Genomic DNA, 27,164 nt, shown 5'->3' on the forward strand with positions numbered 1-27,164 from the left:
TCAGAGGTTGTAGATGTTCTCAGAGAGACAGCTCCTGGAGCAGAGATTGTTCTGTGCTCAATCTTGCCGAGGGCGCCAGACTTTAGCGGACGCGGTTTCTTGTCCTTGAAGATGTTGAGAGCATGCCAACATTGGGTGATGCGCGCCAACCAAGCACTGCAAGATGTTGCATTACATATACCCTATGTGAGGTTTTTTCAGTATGACTGCTCAACAGAGGTAAGATACTCCAATCCCCAACGCCAATAACAAAAAATAATTTATTACTTTAAATAATTTAAAATTTATAGCTATCTGAATGGACCTTTTATTATGTGTTTATGTAGATCTTGCCGTGGAATGTCAAATCAGATGCCAGTCAGTTATCAGTTTTTCAGGTCAAAGTTAAAATGTCTGCTTATATAGATCTGTTTTATGATGGTCTGATAAATGGCCAAAATGAACATATTTTGAATGTGTATTTGATCAGATAGTAATGATTTTTTTGTCAATTCCAAAATACTGCTATAGTTCATTATATCTGAGACCTTTTTCCGAGTTTCTTAAATCCAGAACAGGTTAACTCTGACCTAGTTTGGTTTAAACTTTATTAATTTTACAACCACTGTGAAAAAAGTTAATTGTAAAGTTACTCTTATTGGCACAATTTTGCGCAAAAGTGAGTTTTTGTATTGTGGGGTTACAAGAGAAAAGCCACTTGTCTGGCATGGTAACCAAAAATCCCAAACTCACTTGTGCCCAGGCCAGGAATTCAACCCAGGTAGCCTTGCTAAGGAGTGAGTGTGCTAACCACTGCACTTACCAGACAATCACCCAGTTTAGAAATGTGTGATGTGTAAATGCATTTGAAATTATAGCTAGTACATGTATTCTAATCCATTCAGATATTATTTTGCTTTAATTTATTATATATATATATATATCTATGTATTTCATTAATTAAATAATTCTTTTATAAAGTAGCATGAGACAGGTTTCAATATTAATCGTGGCCTACTAATATGTTAATCATATGAAGTATACCGCCTTAAAGGCATGTTGAGTAAATATTTACAACTGGGATAAAAGCTCTTTTCTGCCGATGCATCTCCTTTTTTACATGTTTATACATTGTTAATAATCTAGGTTCTGGCCAAGGATGGACTGCATCTTAACAGATATGGAGCAAGACGGTGCCTGCAAGATCTTCATGCTGACTCCCATTGGTTGTATGATGAAGTAGATGAAGAAGAGTGGCCAGAACTACAAGAGATAGAGCCGTCAGCAGCTGAGGAGGAGGATGCAACCGTACCACCAGTAAAAACTATGGAACAGCGGTCGTATGCCACTGTAGTGCAGCAGGTTAATAAAACTGATATTTTATATTTGTTGTACGCATTTGACATATTACCTCTGTGATGTAGATTTAAGTTGGTTTCATGTTGTGGCTCAGGTACAATACAATATGATTATGATTCAGATGATGGCACAGATTCATGAAGAAGATCTGAAGAACGTGCCTAAACTTCCGGAAAAGAAGGAAAAGGTTCAATTTCTTGCGCTATGATTTTCACAATGTATCGGTATTTAATATATTATTTTTCGATGAACATCAGACACATTTAAATGCATAAGCAGCTTTAAAAAAAAAGAGCATTCATCGCTGATCAGATGATTTAATATATGCTCAGGGGTATTTGAAACTATACTAAGTTATTGATAATAAGAATCTTATGAGTACAATCATTGACTTCCATCTCATTGAAGCTAGGCAGTTTTGGTTTTCAATGTTGCAGAACCATGAATTGGTATATGCCACAGTTTAAAGCTTTTAACAAAACTGCGTAAGAAATGTGTACTGAATGAACAAGTGTAATAGTAATTTCAATATTATATGGTATTTTTAATAATTCTTTTCCAGGTTCAAAAGAGACGGGAAACCCCAGAGAGAAAAGGCCGAAAGAAGATGAAGGTGCAGGAAAGGAAGCGTGGGAAGACAAGGTTGTCATAATTTTTATTCTTTATTTCATGGCTACATGATATTGTCACACTTGTACACACAGACATATAATACATACTAAACCACTGGTTTCTTTTGCTTATTTCTGATTAACGTAATGTACAAAAAATGTGTAAAGTTAAATGGGTTCTTTTTATATATTCTTCTTTAGATTAAATTAGAAAATGATAACCTATGCTACAAATAGAAGATTGTCTTGTCTGTTGTTAATTCTGGGTTAAAATTTATTTTCATTCATGAAAAAAAAGAGTAAATAACAGATTATATTATTATGTATTATTATGCATTTTTATATTGCAGTATTATTGACACCAGTGACCATGTTCATCTGCTTCTGTGGGATGTTGCAGTTTGCCTTCCAGCTAGGAACATACATGGCTTACCCTTGGTATATAATATGACGACCTTGGTACATTAACATTGCAAACAAAAATGCATGAGTGTTGTTTAATTCAAGACAATTGTTATGTATGATGAAAGGAGTACACTGTATATGTTATAATTACTTCATTGTATCATTCATATTTTGTTAGTTAAGATATTACAATACTTTAATTGAAGGCTTTGGTCAAGCATGAATAAAGAAAATGTCTATAGAGATATTTTCACATGTATATAAAAAGATAGTATTTCAATTAATTTTACATTTCAGAAACTGAAAGCTGTGACAGCAGGAAAGAAAGTCGGGAGAAAAAACCCACCATTGCCTAAGCCAAAAAGATGTGCGAACAAGGCATTAAAAATTCAAATCAATTATTTAACTGTATCAAAAATAAATTTAACTTTTATTATTTCAAATGATTTATGACAAATAATTTATTTGTCATAAATCATTTCACGGTGAAATTGCTTACATGTGATTGTCAATATTCTCATAATATCTCATTTAAGGTGTGTTACTACACAATAGGGTAATCATGGTAACGCATAGTTGTTTCAACTTTTATAACTGTTTTGAATAGTTATGCCCAATGGTTACTTTTTTACTTTAACTTCAACATTTTTAGCATCAACATTGGTTGAACTGTCCTGACTGCAAGGTTAGATGTTCTAGGGACGATTTTCTCCTAGATCATATACACAAACGTCATGTTCATGGAAGGACCATTTCAAAGTATATTCAGATGGATGTTAAATCAAAGGTAAATGAGATTAGGAAATGAAACATCTTTTTGATCAAAAGTCACAAATAGTCTGATCTCGTTGATTATTGAGAGAGTGACTGGTATTTTTTTGTAGAGACATGTTTAAAATAAATGATATAAAAGAAATAATAAAGGAGTTTTGAGGTAGCAGAATTTGGTGATGTAGTAAAAAATAATATAATTCTATATAATTGTAAAAGATATGTAAAACATATTAAGATCAAATATCTGTAGACAGTTCTTACTCTTGAAGAATATTATTTATTACTTGTTTAAATTATACTCTTTGTTGACTCAGGATTCTCCAAGGAAACAGGCACCAGAGGCAATCTTTGAGGATAAGGAAGACCGTCAAGTAAATCTCAATCCCCCCAAGAAAGGTAAGAAAAAAATAACAGAAGGGTACGTATTTACAAAGAAATCAGTGCATTTAAATGTTCGACATGATTGTTGTGACTAAGTTTGCTTTGTATGACATTGGAAGTATTCAGAAGATAACTCTTTATTTTATTATTTTTTAGTTTACAGTATTAAGCATTTGTAGGCAATGTATTCATTTCAGATTTATGGTATTACAAGCTTATTTTTAAAATGTTTAAACTGTTAATGTTAAAAGCATGAACATCTTTACAGACTTTCAACAGAACGTGGATACTACAAGAAGGAGGTTATTGTTGGCCAATGATGTTGAGCAGAACCCTGGACCGGTAAATAGTATTCACTTTCATTATACTTATTAAAGGGCAACAGTAATAATTATCATTATAATCATAAACTTAGTCAATATTCAATTCAAACAAAGTCTTGAGAACATTTGTCTTAAAAATGTAATCATAAAAACGATTAATTTATTTAATATGTTAAGAAGTGGTTTAAGGTTTTTAGAATAATATATTCACTAAAAATATGTGTGAAATATGATGATTTACTATGTTTATTGAAGATCATTTTGTTATTGTTACAATTTTACATGTTTTATCAAGTTACATTCTATTTACTTGCATTCCTATTTATTAGACTACTAGAGTAGCAGAAACCTTCATCAGCATTGAGGATTGGTTGTCAACACTACCAGAGGGTCAGCTCCATGACACAACAGACTTACTCTCATGCCCCATTAATTTGGTAAAACACTTGAACTGAGATATGGATTACAAAATTATGCATTATATGTATATAAGAATTATTTTCTTACCCCTTTTAATTTTTTCATGATACATATAAATAACATGTGTCAATTGATTGTTTTTTTCTATAACATTCTTTATTTTCTGAAGAAGAAAAACCTTTGTCAATGACTCTTAATCATGCATTGTGTGGAAAATGCAATATTTGAACAATAATTTAGAAGAATGAAAGAAATCTTGTATGGGTATAGAATTTTATCAATTTCAGAGAGTGGAGTTGAATATCCCTTTCTTCAATGGTGAGTCCTGTGACCTTCCAGCCTCTGGACCATATACTGTAGCTGACCATTTACAAAACATGGAAAAAGTAAGGTCAGGACAACTTGATTATAAAATGCTTAATAGAAATACACTTATAAATAAGTTACTTTGTGTTGAAGACAGGTCCATGTGCAAGAATAAAGGGGGTAATGATCAAGGACCTTCTACCTCCTCTGCCCACTCTGATTCTGTTTTGGAAAATGATAAACAACTGAGATACGACTTTATTGAAACAGAAAGACCAGAATTAATATCAGACTTTTATAGTGGTACTTTATTAAGGTCAAGTTTGAAAAGAAAGCTTGATTCAGAACCAAGTCGATATAAGTGTGAATGGTTCAAAACTTTAATTGATAATCTTGATAGATGCTCCCCTGCAATTATCTTTATAAAGAAAATTTTAGAGATAATGGTTCAAAATGAAATGCTTACGTCAAAGAGGCAGAGTATTTTAAAGCCTGAAACAGTAGCAGCCAATTTAGCATCATATGACAAATGCACTCAGGGAACATTTGCTTGTACTGTTTTCAAATGCAGTATTGATGATGTTGTTGTTCATTATGTTCGCTACATTGAATCTGGGATTTTTGATGGCTTTTTGGAACAAAGGTTTCTTTTTGAACTCCAACAGCAGTATGGACTGACTGAGCAAAGTACAATCCTTCATGGTGTATTGACGTCTGAGGATATTAAGAAAAGGCATTTGATCAATAATAAACGTGATAACATCAGAGACCGCCCTGGTACAATATTTCAAAGGAATGTCAAAAGTATATTACCTTGTATTGCAGACTTATCAAACTTACCGTCTACCGACGAAATGTGTCTTTTTGGACATACTGTTTGTCTTATTCCATTCAAAAATAATGTTTCATTAGTAAATGAAGATAAGACATTTCTTAGCAATTCTCTTTCTATAAGAAATATAGAAAAATTAATAGTAGACTTTCGTCTCAATAGGTCTCTTCCAGTTTCTTTTCCAGATTCACGATGCATGATGCAACTGCCAACACAGGTGTTGAGTACTCTTGAAAAGCAATCAGTATTTCTAAATTGCATGGCAGGTGACATAAGGGCACTAAATGATTTAAAGTATTTTACAGTTAAATGTAGGTTTGATTCAAATTTGTTAAAAACAACTTGTCATGCAACCTCTGTGAGAAATAAAACTCTTTCACTTTATCTTGAAGGAAATACTGATGCATTGTTCTCATTTTATAAGGAAGTTTTTTTCCCAGAGTCTGTTGTAATGAATTCAGGAGAAACTACTACTATATCTGAACATGAACCAGCTCCAAAAAGAACCAGAAAAGGATTTAGATTAGTGACAGTGACAGCAAATGCTCTTGAACACACACTTGAAGCTACATCTGAGCATAATTCAATCTCAGAGATGGGTGTCTCGGTTTATGAAAATTATTGTCTTAATATTAAGTCTGAACAAGGAAAATTTGTCATAGCACAAAATGAGGATGACACTCTCATGTGTTGTTTAAACAACTATAGTGAAACTGATGGTTCTTTTAAGGTGAATGATTTTGTTTACACAGTTAAATATCAGCAAGAATCAGGCTCCTACTATTACTGTTCCTGCAGCATATACAAAACTCTATTGAATGTCCCTGATTGTAATTCATTGGAAAATGACCGTGTAGTTTTAGATATCCAGGGTAATTGTGTTACATGCATACATTGTAGGTTTGTGAAAGAGATGGTTGTTCCGTATCTCCCAGATGCAGGCAAGGCAATGGGAAATGACGGGCCAAACATTTTTGTTCAACAAGGATTACAGTATGTAGGTAATTCGCTAGTTGAAATGTACAAAGGTAAGAATTTGCGTAAGTATTATGTGTTAGCTGGTGAAGACAGCTTGCCAGTTATGGTAAGGTTAACTTTTAATAAAAGTAAGGGAACCTACATAGTGACTTGTGACAGTGGCCAGTGCAAGGCAGGAAAGGGTCATAAGAAATATGTCGGCAACTTGCTCACATCAAAGGTTTGTAAACATCTGTCTGTTCTAAAATCACAATCAGAGCACTGGCTTGATCTTCTTGAGGATGGAGTTGATGCTGGTGATGGAGATAGTTCAGACTGTGACATGGTTACAATAACTCCAGTGGCAAATTTTACTGATGATGGTGATGAAGTTGAAAGGTTAGAAACGTCTGAAGTTGAAAGTAGTACTGGGCCAAGTGATAGTGGTGGTGGTGGTGGTAGTAGTAGGAGTTTACACTATTTTGAAGAAGAAACCGGGCTTTGGAATTTTCCTGCAAAGAGCAATCATCTTCCCTGTGAGCAAGGAAGCAGTAAGTTGATGCTTAATACCTGCAATCGTGATGTGTGTATGGGGTAGAGCTATCTCCATCTGTTCCTGAAGGTAATTGTGATTGCGGTGCTGGGTGGCTAGATGAGAACAATCAGGGTAAGACTTTGAAGGAGCGTCCAGTACCTTTGACTGTTTATACAGGTACAGCTCCGGTCAAATGTATGGTTTATAGTAGGTTATGTTGTAGTTTGGTAAATCCATGTAAGTGAACATGGCAAGAGGGTAAGGATGAATGCCTTCATGTGCTTTCTTCAGAAACAGCAGCTGGTGATGAAATTGGATGGGAGTATGTTTCAATGGTTATGAGTAATACCGGATGCACATTTTCGGGATTTTGCCAGGTAAAGGATGCCATCTACGAATTTCGTCACCCAAATGCAAAGTTTATGGACGCTAGTGTTTTTATTAGGTGGTGGTTTAGTTGGGCAAGCAATATGAAGATTGACTTTCGTCAGCCTTGTGAGGTATGTGGTTTTGAGCCAAAAAGACTGTGTTGTGATGGCACTAGGGTTGGTGTTGGATTCAGACATGCCACATTTGAAGAAATTAGTATTCCAGATTCTTCAATTCCAGTTCAACGCACATTACATAGACGCATGGACAGATGTTTCCTACAAAATGTAAGAGATATTAATAAAGCTGATTTGATTTCTATTCGAACCAATTTAGATTACCTTTCTAGGAAACAATTAGGAGAAATAATTGGCAATGATGATGATTCTGAAAAAGTTGCTGCAGTGTTGCTAGTCCTGCCAGATGCGGTAAAACCATCCTTTGAACGTTTCAATTCAAATATGTCTGATTTAGAAAAGACAGCTTATGCCTTTGTTCTTAAGATGTTGGCAACAACAGCTTCAGTCACAAGTCTTTTGCCAGCAAGATATTGTCAGGACTTTGATCAGGTAATTAATGATTGTAATTATAGTGAATCTGCACTAAACATTAGGTTTAATTCTGGCATGACTGAAATGAGAAAGTATTCACCTGAACTCCATGATTTGATTGGTGAGTCTATGTTAAGCAATGGTAATCTTATTCCAGATGATATTAAACTTTTCCTGCAATATCTTAGCAATAGGTCAGTAGATGTTAGTTGCAATGATTCAGAAGAAGCCATTCCACAACCAGGTACATATAATCCAGAGAAATATGGCCGTGCATACTACTTCAATCAGTCTGGTTTGAAGGTAAGGGACATAAGGAAATTTACAATTGATGAAGAAAATGTCAACAAAAAGAATGCTGACCATGATGATGCTGCTCATGACTTTGAGCGATGCAACAAGTTTTTCACCAAGGTAAAGGTCTCAGCTCCAGGAACAAGTACTTTGTTTTTATGGTTTTGTGCAGACCATGGTCACTGCTATGGCTTCCATATGACAAGGGCAGAAGGAAGAAAAGACCCAGCAGCTTCACTGTATTCACACCTGGTAAAACCTCCTTCTGATGTATTTTATGACTTTGCATGTAATCTTCAGGAGTATTGTTTAAATCGGGAGAGTGGTTACTTCAGAAATGTAAGATTTTTTCATGACATCTTTCATGGCTATGCCAACAAGTGTTCTGTTGCTTTCCGTTCATCAAGGCTTCAGGGCTTTGAAAGCATTAATTCTGAAATTTGTGAGCAATTCAGTGTATAAAAAAGTCAGCCCGCCAGATGAATCAATCTCATTTTTGCTTCTATTTACAGTATTTTTTACATGAGTGGAATAAGAGGAAGCGACAGGTTTACCTGAAAAAGTTGCAAGTTGCCTTAGCTGGTCTTAAGTAATGTGTATATTTGATATATATTTTTGAACATCTGCTTTGTGTTTTCCTCAATCCTCTTCAGAGAGCAGCACATTATTACCATGACAGCAGGGAGGATCAACCAAACCAGTGTCGACTTACTGCTTTAGTTCATCTTTCTCTCTGGACATCATCTTATAAAGAATCTTAGTGATAATAATTGTCAAAGAACAAGAAACAATTGTTAAAAAGTGTTTAAAAAAATATTAGCATTGACTTTACATCTAGTCTCTAAATTCAAAGAATTTGTCACTACAACTTAATAGACAGATCATTGAAAGCTGAGATTGCTCTATATTTCATTTCCGAATACATCTATTTGTCTATCAAAGAACCTTTTCGACATAATACCAATTGTATCTTAGATTATCATTGTTAACATTATTAGCTCATCTACTGCATATTACATATTGAATGTACATGTACTAGCAAATGTTAAGATTATAGATTGTATCTTTGGCCAACAAACTTTGTATGAAATAGAGTGTAATAATATTGTTATTGTTTGACTAAAATTTTGAAAGACCATTTTTTCTTTAACAGTACATAGACAATGTGCTGATTGTTCAGAACTTCGTTAAATTTAAATCATTTCAGCTCTGCACGTTTATAGGATACACTTTTGATTAATTTTGATCTTAATAACTAAAAAGTTATTGTTTTCATACAGTTCCAACACAAGTCCTTTTACAGTGTTCTAAAGCTGCAAACTCACAGATTGACCGTTTTTATGTTATTTTTTGTCTTTGAATTCGCAAATTTTTGAGTAAGTCTCTTGAAACCAGTGGTATAAGATTTTGCAGTTTTTCAAATTTACATTTGAAAATGTATGTTTTATTGCTAAAAGCGTTTTATAATGCGTTTTTCAATCAATTCTGATATGTTATATTGTGAGTTAGCTGATTCATAGACATAGAAAAACAGTCAAAAATGTCATTCTGTGAGAGAGCAGCTTTAAAGGTGAGGTACAAAAAATGTTCTAAATGTCAATGATCTATTTGTTTTGATTAAGTAGAAGAGCGTTGTACTTGCTTTAACATGTAGACATAGTCATAACATAATTATAATCAGTAGTGTTTTATTCAGATACAATGTTAAAAAAGATATATGTCCTGTCAAACCACATGTGAGTGTAAAGGGACTTGTGTGTGGCACTGTATTAATTACTTTATAAAGGAGGAAAGGGTTGGCTGTAAAGGGGATGGAGGAGGCCAAAAATGAAAACAAGTTCATTATCAAAATATAACAAAATATCATTGTACTTGTATGATTTGCAACTTTTTGGAAAATGTCAATTACTATGAAAGTTGTTTGTGAATTATAAATGTTGGATATATTGACAGTATTCTCGATGTCACTATATTTCTTTTTGTGAGTATATTTTTACTATTTGAAAAATAAATACCAACTTTGAACTACGTATTTTCCTATTTACATCCTTTAATAAGAAAATATACCAGAAACATATATATTGTGCATAGCGTGTGTTGTCGTCGTCAACTTTTCACAATATGAAAAATAATCACATAGTCTTGGCGAAGGTCTATGCGCCGGTTCACCAAAAATTGTTGACAAACAATATTAAATGATGAGCTCTGGAAGTGTGTTTGTATGAAAGAACGCATCCAGTCCAACCTCGTTGGCTTTAACTCCCAGGAAACGGCGAAAATACATCGAGATAAGCGGGAATGCTTACATTTAGTATTAATAAATCGGTCCTTTACATCCAGTTCGAGCCAACGAGGAGTTCGAGTCAACGGGGTTCAGCTGAATAAATTATGGTATATATTAATGGCCAACGTAAATATAAAAGGAAGATATACATTCTAATCTACTAAAACTGTTTAATAAAACGAACCGCAATAAGACATCTTTAAAGATGCACTCTTACTCTCAAATAAGATACCATAATTCATAATATTGTTTTAATATTCCAAAAAGGATGAAGAAATGTCGAAAACAATGTGTTTATTAAGGATACCGAGTTTAATTTGAAAGCAATAAGCATAAAGACACGGTATTTCTACCTTATAAGACTAAAGTAGACCACAGTAAATCTTTAAGTATTCACCAATCATTTAATATTTTATGCGCTTTCTGCTTTTAAATACACATTTACAATCTTGTTATAAGTAATAAATATTTTTTATTGATTTTGAATAACAGTGTCAATTTAAAAAATATGGCGAGGAAGACGGAACATATGAAAAGTGCCGTTTCGCGAATGTATTTCCATACGCTCAGATGAACGAACACTGGTACGGCAATAAAACAGACATGATTTGTACTGAAATGTTAATTGCTACAAGAAAATACTTAAAGAAGCCATTTGATTAAATTATTTAGAGTTTTGACTATCGGTCGAAGTCGGGGCAGGTTGTGCGGCATGTGCAAAGTCGCTAACGTTTGCGGTTGTATTCTACCCAGCTCCAGAACGGGGAAATCAAATTACATTACATATTTTTGAAATTTGGTAGGGCGGTTGGTCTCGGTGACCTTCACCTTAAATCGTCGTTAAACCGCAATGTTGTTTAGTTCCTTATATAAAGTATGCATGGGACAACTTAATTTAACGGACTCTGCGATATTAGAAAATAAGCAGTCAATGGAGTGCGAATACGCTATGAACATGTTTAAAGGTCATTTTTTCTGATCTTGCCCCGATCCGTGACCCTGACCAATTTTGAAAAGTTTTGAGCTCGGGTTTTTTTTTCTTTTGCACCACCATCCAAGCGCATGCACTTGTCATAAGCCTTGAGTTCGGCTTAATTTGAAATTTATTCACTATTAAATTATTTATCATCCAAATAAGGCGATATTGGTCTCAAAAGTTGCGGACGGACAGACACTCGTGATTTAAGGTGGACTACGTGTCAGTCGCTTCCATAGAAAGTGACTGTCGTGTTTTTGTATGATGGGATTTGCTCGGATCAGCAGATCTCGAAAGTCCCATTCTATCAATTTTACCTTGATCGGCCACCTTAACAGATAAAAAATCCAAATATGTTGCAAGTGGTTGGGTTTTTACAAGACCTTAAGAATGATGTGTTGAAACAATCTTGATTTATTCCCGGATCATGCTGAGTTAGTCCATCAACGCGTTCGAATCCAGGTCATGATTGACAGAAAAAGCCAGACTTGCATGGTAATATTTTTTTCTAGTAATTAATTAATTAAGAATTATGCAGAAGTATAACATGCTTGCAGAGGACACTTAGACATGTCGAGCAATGGCTCTCCTCTGTTTCTGGGTTCGAACCTGCTCGAAAAGAATCGCTCGATATATCGCAGTCAGTTCTGCAATGCTAACTTGAAAGAGCAAGAGCTCGGTAGATTTCACATAAAATAGCCTTTTTTATGTTTCAATTAATATTTTTCTTCATAATAATAATAATAATAGTTAATCCATGTGTCTTTAAATATGAGTAATTGTGTCAGCTTTGGAAAGTATGAAAAAATGTATTTTTGCATACTGCTCTTGTAATTTCAGGGTACCGCATTTTTAACTCCTATATATCACGATCCGGACTTTAGGTCATGAAATGAAATCTATGTTTGGCTAAACTGCTGAAAATCTTATCCATCATTTACGTATTTCATTTACAATAATTCATGGAAGAACTTTAATTTTTATTTTGTTTGTGTTGATCGAGGATTGTTTATCATTAAATATGAATATAGAATATCCTCATAAAATGTGTAGCAGTCAACAGTTTTAGCATAAAGTTCAGAGTCTTATTTTTTTTCAACCTTATTGTCTCTTCATTAAAATACATCTTAATAAATGATTTTATCTGCAAAAACAAATATGTCCATCAAGTTAGAAGCTAATATTTCGCATATTAAATTGTATCCAGTTTATTAAAAAAATACGGTGAAATATGTCTAAAATAGGTATTTTGGGAATTTGAATAACAAATTCACATACATTTTGGAATTCAAAAATTCCGGAAAAAAAAACCCACGAGAGTAAAATCCGCCATAGAGTAAACAAATGTTCTTGATAAAACGGAATGTCCCTGCTGACTTGTCAGTTTTAATTGTTTTTATTCGTTTCTTTTGTCCATACGAGCAATAGTTGAGAAGGGCAACTGTGACATAAAGTAACATTTTAATAATTAAGAATGGGCGAAGTAAAATACTACTTCATATCATCTAAGAATACTACCTCTGGTTAACAAATTGTCAACGCATTGTGTATTGGATGAGTGGCAGAAGGCGGGCCTTTAAACACCTGTAAAGGGTGAAATTACTAATTAATGCTATCTGCAATTTCATTGGCTGCAAATGTTGGCTGTATTCTAAGCAAATATGGTGTATGGCAACTAATGAAATAGATTCAAAATTTATTCACAAAACACACAGCCCATGGCCATTATATTTTAGTGATAACATAATTATGAAATAAGATACAAATGTATGATTCGGAAGAGAACATTCAAACTCAAAATAATAAACATAACTGTTTTACAAATGAATTTTGTTCCATCGTTTCATGAACTCAACTAAAGCATTACAATTTATTCTGATTCATCTTCCTCCATAACATAATGTCTGCAAACGACAATCATTCAATGATAAACATTCAAGAAACAGAATGCTAAGTACCTTACCATACAAATTAAATCCATTAGTATGACTTTTTTCGAAAACATCAAATTGAATGACCACATATATATTTGATATTTTATTTATATCATAACTATGATTATTCTAATGACTAAATACATACAATGTCGCTATATTACATGCACATATCAAATACTATTCATTTAGGATGTCACATCAAGTAATAAAGCTAGTTGTATATAAAAAGAATATAATTATCAATGACATTATTTGAAGAATGTGATTTTTTTACAATCTAGTATAAAAATCTGTATGAAAACATGGTGGCACTATGGTATAAATTTAACTACTCAAATATTGCTTAATATCATATTTTATTATTGTATAACTTATATACTGTCTAATACATTATCAATACAACATTTCATGGGTTCATATGTAAAATGTTGTACCCATTAAACAACTTTAAAAATGATGCCAATGTAAATATGAAAAGTTCATGATACAACAAATAAAAAATTCTGGAAATAGTCAGATAAAAACAAGACAAAAATAAAGATGATATTGGAGTTTTATACTTAGTAATTATTGTTTAATTTCTTACGGGAATTATGTCCATTGCTATCTTAAAGAACTTGATCAACATAATTGGTTAATTTCGTCAAAAAAATGTTTTGTAATAATTTGTTTTGAATGCAAAAATAAGAATTGTATTTGTATCTGTATCCATATTACAAGTTTATGATTTCTTCACAGTTGAACAGCATATGAGGGGATATAAATAGTAGCCTTATTTGATCCATAGCAAAATTTGACTAGAAAAAAAACCTATTTAAATATACATTTAATTCAAGACAATACTAACTTGTTGACCAGCACAGATTTCTTATTCCAAACAGTTGTACTTAAGAAAGCTGTTACATATGAAAATTATACATGAAAGCATCTTAACCAGTGACAGTTTACTCCCATACTTTTGTATCTTCCCAATGAAAAATCAATGACCATATCACTTCAAAATAAACTGTACCATCTTACAGGCTTCTTGTATCAAACTTCTTAAAATTTCAATCAATGATTTAAAAACATAAAGAATGTATAGCAAAATCGAATTAATACAAGCCTAAGGAATCATCAAGGTCTCCAAAAAAAGTCTCTGATGCATCTAAGGCCATGGACCAGGTCAGTCTGTACCATACAGCCGTCTTATTGCCATACAAATGTATGAATGAGTTTTAAAGACCAGTGAATGTCTAAACATGCCAACAGGTTTTATGTAACTTGTACACTGATATGAGTCAATAGCTAATTTTCAAAAAGCTAGCATGACCATCTCATGGCAGTCTGCAGGTTGATGACCATCTCATACAAGGCTGCAGGTGGATGAGCATCTTATGGCAGAGTACAGGTGGCTGACCATCTGATAAGAATACAGGTAGATGCCCATCTCATGGCAGACTGCAGGTGGATGTCCATCTCATGGCAGACTGCATGTGCATGACCATATCATGGCAGACTGCAGGTGGATGGCCATCTCATGGAAGACTGCAGGTGGATAGCCATCTCATGGCATACTGCAGGTGAATAACCATCTCGTGGCAGACTGCAGGTGGATGGTCATCTCATGGCAGACTGCAGGTGGACGACCATCTCATGGCAGACTGCAGGTGGATGACTGTCTCATCATGGCATACTGAAGGTGGATTACAATGCAATTATTCAAACAAATTGTCCAGTTAAATTGTGAATAACATTATGTAAGGTTATATCAAAGAGGATATTACATGACTGCTTATGCAATGCAGAGTTCATGAAAGAAGTTTCTTTAAATTAATAAAAGTGAGCATTTAATTTAATTTTTTTAAATTTAAGCTTAAAATCAATAAAATTTAACAAGTTAAACGTTTAGTTTGCATACTTTCAACAACAGTTATGTTTAAAAAACTAAAATGGTGTTAATGCATGATGGCATAACCGTTAATGATATAAATACAGGGTAATTGTTTGTTTCAGTGAGAGATGGCAATATATTTCAAATCCTATATATCACAAGTGAACCAAGTAAATATGTTGCTTTTGGTGTTCACAATGCGAAATTTGCTGTAATCTTACACTTAAAAGAATAAAGAGTGACAATTCATTGTAGTTCTTCATAAACCTTGAAAGCCAATGTCACATCATTAAGCAGGTAAACATCATTGGTGAATCTGTACAAACCACCAAAAACCTTATACCAATAATAAAACAATTTAAATCAGGCTCACTGGTTCAATATTATATGTGACACTATCATCTACATAATCAGTGTGTGTATACCACATGATACACTGTGTCATAAATGTTACACCGGAAGGCAATATTTTGCTTCAGATGAAGACTTTAAACAAAGACAAAGATAACTTTCATATTTATTCACCATTTAAATGAAACATAGCGCAGTCTACGCCGTTTAAGGAGCACCTCCTTCTGTCTTTTACCAGAGTTCAATTGAGAGTTTAGTTAAAATACTTCCGACAAACTTTTTCACAATACGGCCGTCTGACGGAGCACTGTCAAAACATTATTTTGGAAACCTGTTTGTCGAAGTGTTAGATGAAACTAAACACCTTATCAAACTTCAGTAATAAAAGGAAGGCAGGGCTATTTAAGCGGCATAGACTGCCCTTGGTTTCATTTAAATTGGTGTAGTAAAAGAAAAGTTATCTTTGCTTTAAGTCTTCATTTTAAACAAAATGTTGCCTTCGGACGTAGCATATATGACGTAATTTATCATGTGGTATACACACACTGATAAGTATTGCACTGTGATTAGATTGGCACTAAATCATCTAACGTTTAAAACTTTATGATGAAGATATAGTTTTCCTTCAACAATAGTATAGCCTGCAAAGTAGTTTGATCAGGACTCATATTAATTATTTTGTGTACAACAGACAATTATGTAATCAATACTTTCTTCACTGATATACTGCTCATGAACTTTAACACCCACTGATTGCTTACTTTTAGCTAATTTACTAATGGCAAAAAATTGACAAAAATGTTTTAGAATTGATTTCATATGACATTGTTATCAGCCTCTTGTTTCCAGTCCGTTTGTCCTTATTTAATGTGGCTTTATACACGAACATTGTTCCAACACTTATTCAGTACTCAGTTTTAATATCGCTGCCATTTCTTTGTTTTCAATTGAATAATTGTAATCTTTTTGATGTGGTTATTTTGAACAACATCAATATCTACTAACTAATTTTGTGAAATCCTTTAGCTATTAATTGTACTCTGAAGCAGAAAAGCTAAAACCAAGGTAGGTTACGTTGCAAATTACTTATACAAATAAAAATTTAAAGCCAATTTTAAGTCACCATTCCAAACCATTAAATGGGTCCATTATAAAAAAGTCGCAGACCGTATAGTGCTGACATGAATTTCCCATTTCAAGGTAAATTTTAGCTCACTGTACATTTTATAAACAATAAGAGGTAAAGATTTGCTGAAATATCTTTAGATTAAATAATCCAATTTCATTTTCTATTCCAGGTAGCACAAAGAGTGGATGTTCAGGAGAGAACCATCACAATACTGCAAGCAAAGTTTAGAAGAACCAAAAGTGTGAACTACATCACAATCTGCATGAACTCTGACTGAGAAGTGTCACAAAATGGATAATTATTCCTCAAGACTACTTTCCAAATTACATTATCTCAATGAAACCACACTGCTAGACTAACTAAGCAAGTTTCAAGAATTGAAAAGAATACCTGTCCACTTATCCAAATGTAACAACAGACCAATACCCATCAAAAGTACTTCATCAACATCAATGGATCTTTAACGGATATCACCTGAAACATGAAATAAGAATAAAACAACAGTACTGCTTATGCTAGGCCAAAAGGGTAAAACCCAACTGAATTAAAACCAGAATCATATGATACTGCTTTGGTCATTGTTGTATATGTCCAAATACTTCAACAATATTTGCAGGCAAAAGTGAAGACATACTTCAGCAAGGGTTTAATATCAATACTACTTAAACAACAAATGAACAAAGAATTTTAAAGTTTAAAAGCTTTGAATGATTATGGCTTTGTTGAATTCAAGTTCAATTGTAAGCAGCATTATATTTAATAATTTTTTACCCAAGGCTGAGGTAAAAAACAACAGGGCTACGACAATATGTTAAATTTTGGAGTTAAAATCAATCATACTATAAGCATAAAAATCCCCCATGCTGCTCTAAAAATAAAATGAAAAATAATTTCGAACAGGATTATTGCAAAGCTATTACTGAGAAATAAAATATTACTATAAAACCCCTGAAAATATGTTGAAGACATAAACATCTTTAGAAAAATAGCAGCTAATTTTTAAGGTTTCAGTCCTATACCTTAAGTCCTAAAACATTACTTTGAAGTTTAACAAACAGACATGTAATTGGTGGTTAGATCGAATATAATACATATATGTCACAGAGATAGCGCACTCGACTATTCCGCCGCTTTTCAGTGTAAGGATTAAAAAGTTTTGGCGAAACATGCATGGATCACTGTTAGATTAGATTTAAATGCAATACATGATGTGCTGAGATATTAACATAAATGTCTAATAATAAAGGGCCATTATTTGCAAAACACAGCTATCTCACTTGGTTATTTAAGTAGGTAAGGTGGTTGAATACCATTGTATAAAGTCTCAATGCAATACATCAAGTAGTTGCTGAGATATTATCCTTTGTGTGCTAGCATGCAAGACCTTAACCAGAATTTCTAAGTCGCATAATAAAGGGTAAAAAATTATATCATTTTAAAGAAAGAGTTATCTTACTTGATTAACTAAGAAGGTTAAATGGTTGGGAGCATGTGAGTAAAGTTTCAATGCAATACATTATATATTTGCTGAGATATTGACTGAAATGTGGTTACATGCAAAACCTTAACCAGAATTTCTATGTCGAATAATAAAGGGCAATTATTTGCATTAAATGCAAACTAGAGCTATCTAACTTGGTAAATTAAGTAGGCTGGATGGTTGAGTACCATTGTATGAAGACTCATTGCAATACCTCAAGTAGTTGCTAAGATATAACCTTTGTGTGCTAGCACGCAAAACCTTAACCAAGGTGTGACACCAACGCCGACGCCAAGGTGAGTAGTATAGCTCTCCTTATTCTTCGAATAGTCGAGCTAAAAATAGATATGTTATACGATACATGTTGGTTGTGAATTACCCCAAAATATCTATATTGTACGATACATTTCTGAACAGCATATATCTCATTAGTGTTTTTTTTAAAATAAGAGCACACCTTTAAATGCTCCCATAACACTAATTATTGATAAACAATAAAATTCCCCCTGTTTTCAGAGCAAAAGTTGCCAGGAACCCTTCCAGAATTATGGCATATATGACGTTAGAAAATGATAATACCCTTACAATAAAATACCTTCACATGACCTGTCAAATGTTTCTTTTCCATCAGATATTTCATTGAAGGCAATATGATCAGGATCTGCTAGTTTCAGAGTGTAAGATGCATGCATATCCTTTGACAAACCTTTCTTTATCACTAGAATGTGTGTCTACAGTTGCTTCAGCTCAGACACTGACATCACTCTTATGCTGTTCATTCTATTGGGGTTTTGTTACCACTTAAGACTTCAATGCACTTGGCCTCGTGGAAACATGGGAAATGTTCATCAAGTGTGATGATGATCTAGGGAGATGAGAAGACAAAAACAAAACATTTTTAGCAGTAGCTTTATATGCATGAAACTTTAAAAAAATGGCAGCTAATTACATTGTTTATGAAAAATGCTCCAATGTGTATGCTTATGTAACAAGTTAACAACATTACAAAAATGATGTTTTTGAAATTGTGCATTGTAAACACGGACAATTGATTAATAATTTAGAGAAGGATAAAATTAAAAAAAAGCAAAGCATCCAAATGAAGCAGTGAAACCTTGACTTCAATTATGAATCTCTATGAACCTCTGCAAGGGATATAATAAAGTTTGATAATAATAAGTGACTCTAATAAAAGTTAATAATTGTGTCAGTGATAAAGGGAGAAGTAATGTTGTAGGTCTAACATTGATACTACTTGTACCAAACGTTTGCTTTGTATTTCACAAAACAGTAGTTTAGTTGCACTAGTGTTATTGGATGTACATGTACAGATATCAATAAGACACAATGAGCACTTATTTTTTTGAGAAACATGCGTGCTAAATAACTGTTTTTTCCCCATTCTGGAAGCTTTTTTAAATTCTCTAATTTCGATGATCAGAATTGTATAGTCATTGACATCACATACCGATTTCACTTGACACTTAGTACTCATTGTCTAGATGGCTGGCAGAGTGGAAAGCTTGTGATCAATCAGCTACAGCTTAACTGTATTCTCCTCTACATAGGTGGTGTGTAACTGAAATTATACAATAGGATATGGGTTTTTATGCACATAATCTGCAGCCTCAGATGGCCCTATTTTCTCAAATATTTTTAAGAGTAACAGACTTAGGCAGCTTATTTCATCAAGCCTAATTTATCACAGTCACTTGATGGGCATCGACTCCTTTTGGTGTCATATGACCTGTAAAAAATCTTTTTCAGATTGTCTGACATTGTTAAACTGCATTAATTTTTAGTTACTTTTACTACATGAAGGATTTATATGAATGGCTCCTTTGATAAATCTGAAGAATGAAATAAATACTTTTAGGTTAAATGTTACTAAAATAAATATTTTACGGGTCATATATTAAACCAAAGCAGAAATTTCATTCTCATCAAGTGACTATGAAATGTCTTAGTTAATCTCAATTTTACTAAATAAAATGAAGTTTATAATTTCCTTTCTATGTCCAAAAAACTCTTGACATTATCACATAAAACATAACACAAATTATAGCAAAACTAAAATTGTGCGATTATGTTACTCGTGCTGTAAGGGAAATAGAGGTTTAGAAACATTTGGGTTGGGTGCTCTATCAGTAAATTGTAATAATATATTATGCTTTTCATTGGGAAACAACATATATTTTCACAAAGTATTTTACTGGTAAAATAATGAAAATTACATACATAAAACAAACCTTTAGATGACTGATTGAGGTATTAATAAATGAAAGCACTTTTACATACAAAGGTATTTCCTGATTAATATTCCTACAACCTTACAACAGCAAGAACAGATGAACTAAATCATGGATTTGCTTGTCTGTCAGATTTCAAAATTAATTTGTTGAGGTTATGGATAAATGGTACACCCGTGTTTACAGCGGTAATATGTTATTCTGTTCAGTAACATATCCAATAAAGCAAATAACTGGTCTATCACCTAAATCTGGCCATTTAAAAATCAACATCTATGTAATGTTTACAACAATAAACTCACTTTATTTCCTGGAGCAACTATCACCTTCGGTTTACTCCTGCATGATAAATTTGCTTTTTATATCTATAAATTCTGAAACCTCACTTCTGTATACCTCTAGACTCATTTTTGGATGGTACTGCAAGTAAATAGTTTTAAACGATTTTGATAGCATTCACAAGAAAACAATGTGTAAATGCAATTGTCTTGATTCTACGGTATGTTAATCAGACCATACTACTATTTCTACTGTCTGTCCATTACGCAAATATTGCATACCGGTAGTCAATTTTTCAAATATTGGACAGTTAGTAGAAAAAAAAGAGTATGGAATGCAGTCTCAAAACCCATATAGAGTACAAAAAGAACAATGGATGACGTCATAAACTTGTTTTAAGTATCTATAAACTTTAAAAGTCAATCAGTCTGTAAATTATTATACTTGTACTAGAAACTGTATTTCTTTAAAATATTATAAAGAGCAGAATGAATTACAGATTCTAACAACCAGTCTGACCCTGTCTTTTAAATATCACACTCGCTGAGAATATGAAATGTTTGAGTGTAGCCTTGTGAAAAAAGATACATGACTGTATTTGACTGTATGTGGCCCAACCTGGTTGAATTTCGTTATTTCTGAAATTGCTTATTTATGTGTTTACCAAATTACACCACGTCAATAGCAATATGTCAAGTTACCCCTTAGTACGGGCCCTCTGACAAGCATGCAGAAACAGTCGATAGGAATATGGTACTGTAGTACAGTAGTTATACTTTGCAATTTCATAAATACAGCAAGGAATGAGATAACAAATAACAATACAGCAAGTATAGCATGAAATTACGTCATTATTATTTATTGAATGGAACATTATTTTTAGGACAAACTAATTTCATGTGTAAATGTTAAATGATTTTCTTACTCAATAACATCAAAATTTTGTTACAATAGATAGTCAGTCTCAGTCTCTATTTTAAACTTAAAATTGAGGTATACAAAGAGTTTGCTAATATTCCTTTTGAAATTTAACAAAAAAAACAATTCTTTAGAAAAAAATGTCAAAATTCAATGCATTCCACTGTTTTTTCTTCTTTCCTCTATGAAGCATTACTTGTTTTATATAATTTTTATATATATTGTTTCTTTGAAATGTATTAATATCCAAATTAAATTAAATTTTATGCAAGCAACAAAACTGTTACTTATGATCATCGTTATAATCAATTTATGTTTTATACTTTCATTTATGTCAAGATTCAAATACATGGAAAAAATCTGATATTTTCTTATCTAAACATGCATGTATTTTTGACCTTTAGTTATACTGTATTAGATCTTTTATCTTAATTTCTAACATTTCTTGTAAACCGAGTTGTTTATTCCCTTAAAGTATACATGTATAATCAAACTAAAAACCAATTGTATATACATGTATGCTTCGGATTTAACACTTTAAACATAAGGGTGATATAAAATTATAACAAGATAGCCTGAATATGTTACTGATTATAAGTATCTTCCATGGCCGAAAGTGTAAGATAGGTTCATCCCCAACCAAGCGTAGGGTGTAACAGTAAACCTCTTTTCCGCAGAACACCATGCGCGAGGGCTGGGACAAACCTATCTTACACGAGCGGCTATGGAAGATGCTTCTTCTCCCACCACAGTTTAACAAAATAATGTTAAAATGTATTTTTTACGCTGGAACTCTTCAGTCAAAGTGTAAATAATGTGCATATAGATATGTGATAAATCGTGGTTGTCATGGACATGCATGCAGTGATTCAAATTATGTAAATAGTCAAATTGTTTTTTTAAATAGTTCTGAGGAAAGTGCAGCATCATTTCTTGAATGGAGCATGAACACTTTTTAATGGTGCTATTTGAAGCGAGAAATTAATTAATTAGGATTTTAAATATTGCCACAGGACAACGTTTCCATGACGGTACAGATGACGGTCTACAACAAGGCAGGTAATTGTGTGATTACAATTTCAGTTCGATACGGGTCTTTGTTTTATCTTTGCCCGTTTTATCTTTGTCCATAGGCAACATTTATAATATCTGTCATGTGTTTTCGTTCTGGATCGAAAAATCCAACCTGAGGGCACCTACGTTGCCAGGTAACGAGGCTTGCCGAGTTACCGGCTACGCAGCGTGTCCGAGGGTCGGATTTTTCGATCCGGAACGGACACACATGATAGATATTTTTTCTAGCATACCTTGAATTACACTTTTTTTCTGAAAAATGCATAGAAAAGCGCAGTAAATTTCACCAAACAGCATGTGCGATGATGTCAGCTGACCTCATGACGCGCATTAATATTTATTCACTGCATACGTCAAGAAGTTCCTTCAGTATCACGTCTTTTAAGGGTTATTTTGTTTTGTTTTGAAGGTGTGTTTTTGTAAAGTTAATAGTTATGGAACTCATCTATTGAAATCTCATAATTATGGTTACATTAAATGTAAAATAAAAGAAATTAAAAGTATTACGTCACAGCGCGTGATTCATCTGGCATGGGGGGATGCCAGATGGAGTTTTCCAGCACAGCTGAATTCACCGGAAATGTCTATCCGATGTGCTAGAAAATAATTTCCAGCATGTCCAAAATTTTAGATATACCTATTTGAGGTGGGAGTAAACCTGATACCATGTGCTTGTAATGATATTTCCTGTTTTGATTACATCAAATATGTATGGTTACATTAAACAATTAGTACATTTGGAGGGTTGAAATGTTTGCTACTATAAAGGTCAATTTCAATTCAGATGTTGTTGTTTTTAGTATTTGTTTTCAGAACATGTCTGTATTTTGACTGGTTAAACAGCAGTGACACTCTTATTTAAAATCAATACATACACATGTATAACAAACATAAAATATTCAACATTTCTATTGGAATATCTTAATTTCATGAAACTTTCACAAAAAAGCAAATTAGTTAATTACAAACAATACCAAAAAAGGTTTCGAAAACAGTAGGCATCAAGCCTGGGCCCCCGGTATTTGCAGGTAAGACCGGACCCAATACACCATAGAGACAGGTTATTGAAGAAGGTTTTATGAAATATGTAAACAATTAGAAATTTGGGAAAGTTTATACGGTTTTAAGTGAATTAAAGTGTTTACATTCACGGCATTTGTGAAAGAGAGTGACATGCCTTGTTATAATGAACTCAATGAGAATTTACTGGAAAGAAAAAAAGACCTTTACTCGACATTTGCCAACAAAAAAATAATATGTAGACTAGTTACTGGAAGTAACATTAGCGACATCGATTTTGGACAAGTTCTATCGATTGTCGCCGACGTAGCATTGTCAGCGACGATTCATCCATTGTACTCGATAATTGTTTCATCACTATGTGATACGATTGTTTTTTTTAATATTTATAAATAAAGCTGGCTCCAAATTGGGGCGCTAAAATGGGCATTCAATTAGGTATCCGGCATTTTCTACGTAAACACCAAAATGACGTTTTTTTGTGTATTTGAAGCGTTGAAACACCCATCACAAATTCGGAATGATTCTTTTAATATTTTGTTTAACATTTCATGCAAAATTACACATTTTACGAAATAACAATAACAATCTGTAGGAAAAATATAACTGAAAAGCGAAAATGGCAATGCAGGCTACTGCTTCCCACCAGATTCTGCTCTCCAAGCAGTGCACTACTGTTGATAATAGAGTGAATTGTAAGAAGTCATGGTGGATATCAATGAGCAACTGATAATGCACTAGACAATTGTAACCACGCCCTCCCCCCCCCCTGGTAAAATCCCCACCCTGCAGAATCAATCTGCTGGAAAAATCCCCGCCAAATGCCCCCGCACCCCACATAAGGCCCATTTCCTGCTATTTTTGGTGCAAAGACACCACATTCACCTGGCCACCTGGAAGGTAAGAACACGGCCAATTTCCCCTGCAGACCCCTGGACCTTGGAAGGGGGGGGGCGTAGTTACAATTGACTGGTGCATAAGCCCCATATTATGTTGGTGCTGATCATTCAGTCGGGTATCTATTGGCTGTTTTCACTGGCAAGCTGCTTCTTGCCAATTTTATACTTCATTTGAACACCTTTTTTGACTCTCAGAATATAAGCTAAAGAACTTCAGCAACACGTTATATATTACCTTTTTGGAAGTGTTTTTAATGTGTGTTTGCATCAAACAATCTCTTTAATACTTAAATATTTTATATAGATATATGCTTGTATATATATATATATATATGTAGTCGGTCAATAGCTATTCATAGCTAATGTTTTCTCTGTTACGTCATACCGACTGAAAATAAAATTTGATGATTTGATTAGAAACAAATGAATATCTACATTAAATGGCAGGGTGAGCAATAATTGGAACGGGCGAATAAGAGGTCCCTTAACAAGTGCAATCCAACATTATGAAGTTCAAATATTATAAAGTTTACATTAACGCCCATCGTTGTTTTAACTGTGGATGAAATATTGACAAAAAATCATAAACGTTGTCGCGAAAATGTGTAATATTAAGGAACATGTTAGAAAAATAATCGCGTTTAACAGATGTCATGTTGATTCATTTTATTTGTTATTTTATAACAACTAAAACGTGAAAACAGAGGAGAGAAGATTTTTTCCATTCGCTTCCTAAATAGAGTAAACAGTACCAGATTTCAGGTACATTCAACAGCAGCAGCGGCCATTTCACTCATATAGCTGGAGTCGGAGATGTAAGGTGAAGGTTGCCCGCCGTACCACGTGATGATAGAAAATAGCCTAAAAATAGCATTACCAATGCGAACCATCTCCCATATGTTAGCGCGCGCTCGGCAAATATAGGAAAATTCCGCCGAATCTCCGATCGGTGATTAACGGCAAACTTCGGTTATTTCCGCCAACTCTGCTTATAATGCATTGTTCGTTATAGATTTAATTATAATTAATAACTGTGATTTTAATGAGATTCAATTGGACTATTATCAACTCAAATGAAAGTACCGCGCATTTGAGTAAATTTTAATTAATGTTTTCCTACATGTATATATTCGGCAGATGTTGGACGTCTCGAAAATGACCACACGGTAAGATCTCGGAATGAAATCCCGCTGCACGCGTGAATTTGAGATTATCGCATTAACACAGATGAGAGTTGCCAATCCATGGTTTATAGGTCCATGGTATTACTTACAATGATGTTTTGATAGAGCATAAGGTGATGAATATCAAATACAATTGAAATATAGTGTAGTCGAATGCATTAACAGTGATGGTATATTATTGAATGAAGATACATGTATAAGCATTATTGATTTTTGAGCATGATTGTAGATTTTCCTAAATAGTAATGCACCAGTCAATTGTAACCACGGCCCACCCAGGTCTGGGGGTATACCGGGGATAGCCGGGGAAAAGGGCCGTTATTTTACTTCCCAGGTGCCACCGCAGGGCCGGGGGACCGCGGTGGTTATGTCATAGCGCCAAATTTAGCGGAGATTGGGCCTTATATAGAGTCTCTGGGGTGCGGGGGCATTTGGCCGGGGTTTAACCATCAGTTCGTCCCCGCAGGGCGGGGATTCTACCCGGGGTTGGCTGGACCAAAAGTCAAAGTCCCAGCTATTCCCCGGACCTGGGGGGGGGGCGTGGTTACAATTGACTGGTGCATAATGAATTATGTAAGTGATATATGTTGCAAGATAGAGATTACATAGAAAATGAGAATATCAACGATGGCATGAAAGTATAATTTTGTTTTCAAAGTATGCAGTTATTTTTAGTGTAAGTAGACTGGTTATCATAAGCATGTGTAAAAGTATAAGCAATAAAAGCATCCTACTTTGATTGTGTGTTTCTTAAAGTGAAGTAAAGTATATTTATACTTTATGTCATTATAATTGGCTTCACGTGAACTTTTTGTTTCTAACCATGCAACAAGTTACTCACAACATAAGAAAAATGCTCATGGAGACTGCAAGACATTTTGGGTATTTAATTATTTTTACACATTTTCCTTCTGTAACAATATTCCTCAAAATAAAAAAGTTTCTGTTTGTTGTTTTTTAACAATAATAACTACATATAATAGCTCTTTTACACATCTATCACAAAAGAGCATTTTATTATATAATTAAACTTAATCTTTAAATCTACAAAGCCACTTCTGAAACATATGCAAACTAGATGCTATGAATTCAGCAAGGCCATCCACAAAAAAATTGTTTGTTTTGAGTGGCACGAGGGACTAAATAAAAATGCCCAATTATTTTTTACAAAGACAAATCGTTTTCCTGCATCAAGTTGCTGTTTTGCTTGATATAACGTAATTGCTGTGACGTGAAAATAAAAAATAGTGCTGTTGAACGAATTCCCAGCATTCATCAGTCAAGTAAGGGACATAACTCAATGATTGTTAATATGCCTTGCTATGGATCTTCATATTGCCTCCAGCAACATTTGTACCAAGTTTCATTTCAATATCTTTTATAGCTTTTAGATATGACCCAGATTAATGTTTTTC

General features: G+C 33.6%; 1 protein-coding gene and 2 long non-coding RNA genes across 3 annotated transcripts in view; 1 reads left to right on the forward strand and 2 right to left on the reverse strand.

Annotated features, from left to right (window-relative positions):
* Positions 1–27,164, reverse strand: part of LOC128246169 (leucine-rich repeat-containing protein 71-like) — a 53,958-nt gene that overhangs the window by 24,525 nt on the left and 2,269 nt on the right. The window lies entirely within an intron of this gene.
* LOC128245412 (uncharacterized) lies at positions 1,899–2,732 on the forward strand. Its single transcript, XR_008263144.1, has 3 exons — positions 1,899–1,980; positions 2,300–2,387; positions 2,652–2,732. It is a non-coding gene; the product is annotated as an uncharacterized LOC128245412 (long non-coding RNA).
* LOC128245411 (uncharacterized) lies at positions 13,040–26,007 on the reverse strand. The gene is made up of 5 exons (XR_008263143.1): positions 25,318–26,007; positions 19,595–19,705; positions 18,833–18,991; positions 17,037–17,120; positions 13,040–14,968 (listed from the first exon to the last, which is right to left on the reverse strand). It is a non-coding gene; the product is annotated as an uncharacterized LOC128245411 (long non-coding RNA).

Source organism: Mya arenaria, chromosome 9 (assembly GCF_026914265.1).
Source record: "Mya arenaria isolate MELC-2E11 chromosome 9, ASM2691426v1".
NCBI lineage: Eukaryota > Metazoa > Mollusca > Bivalvia > Myida > Myidae > Mya > Mya arenaria.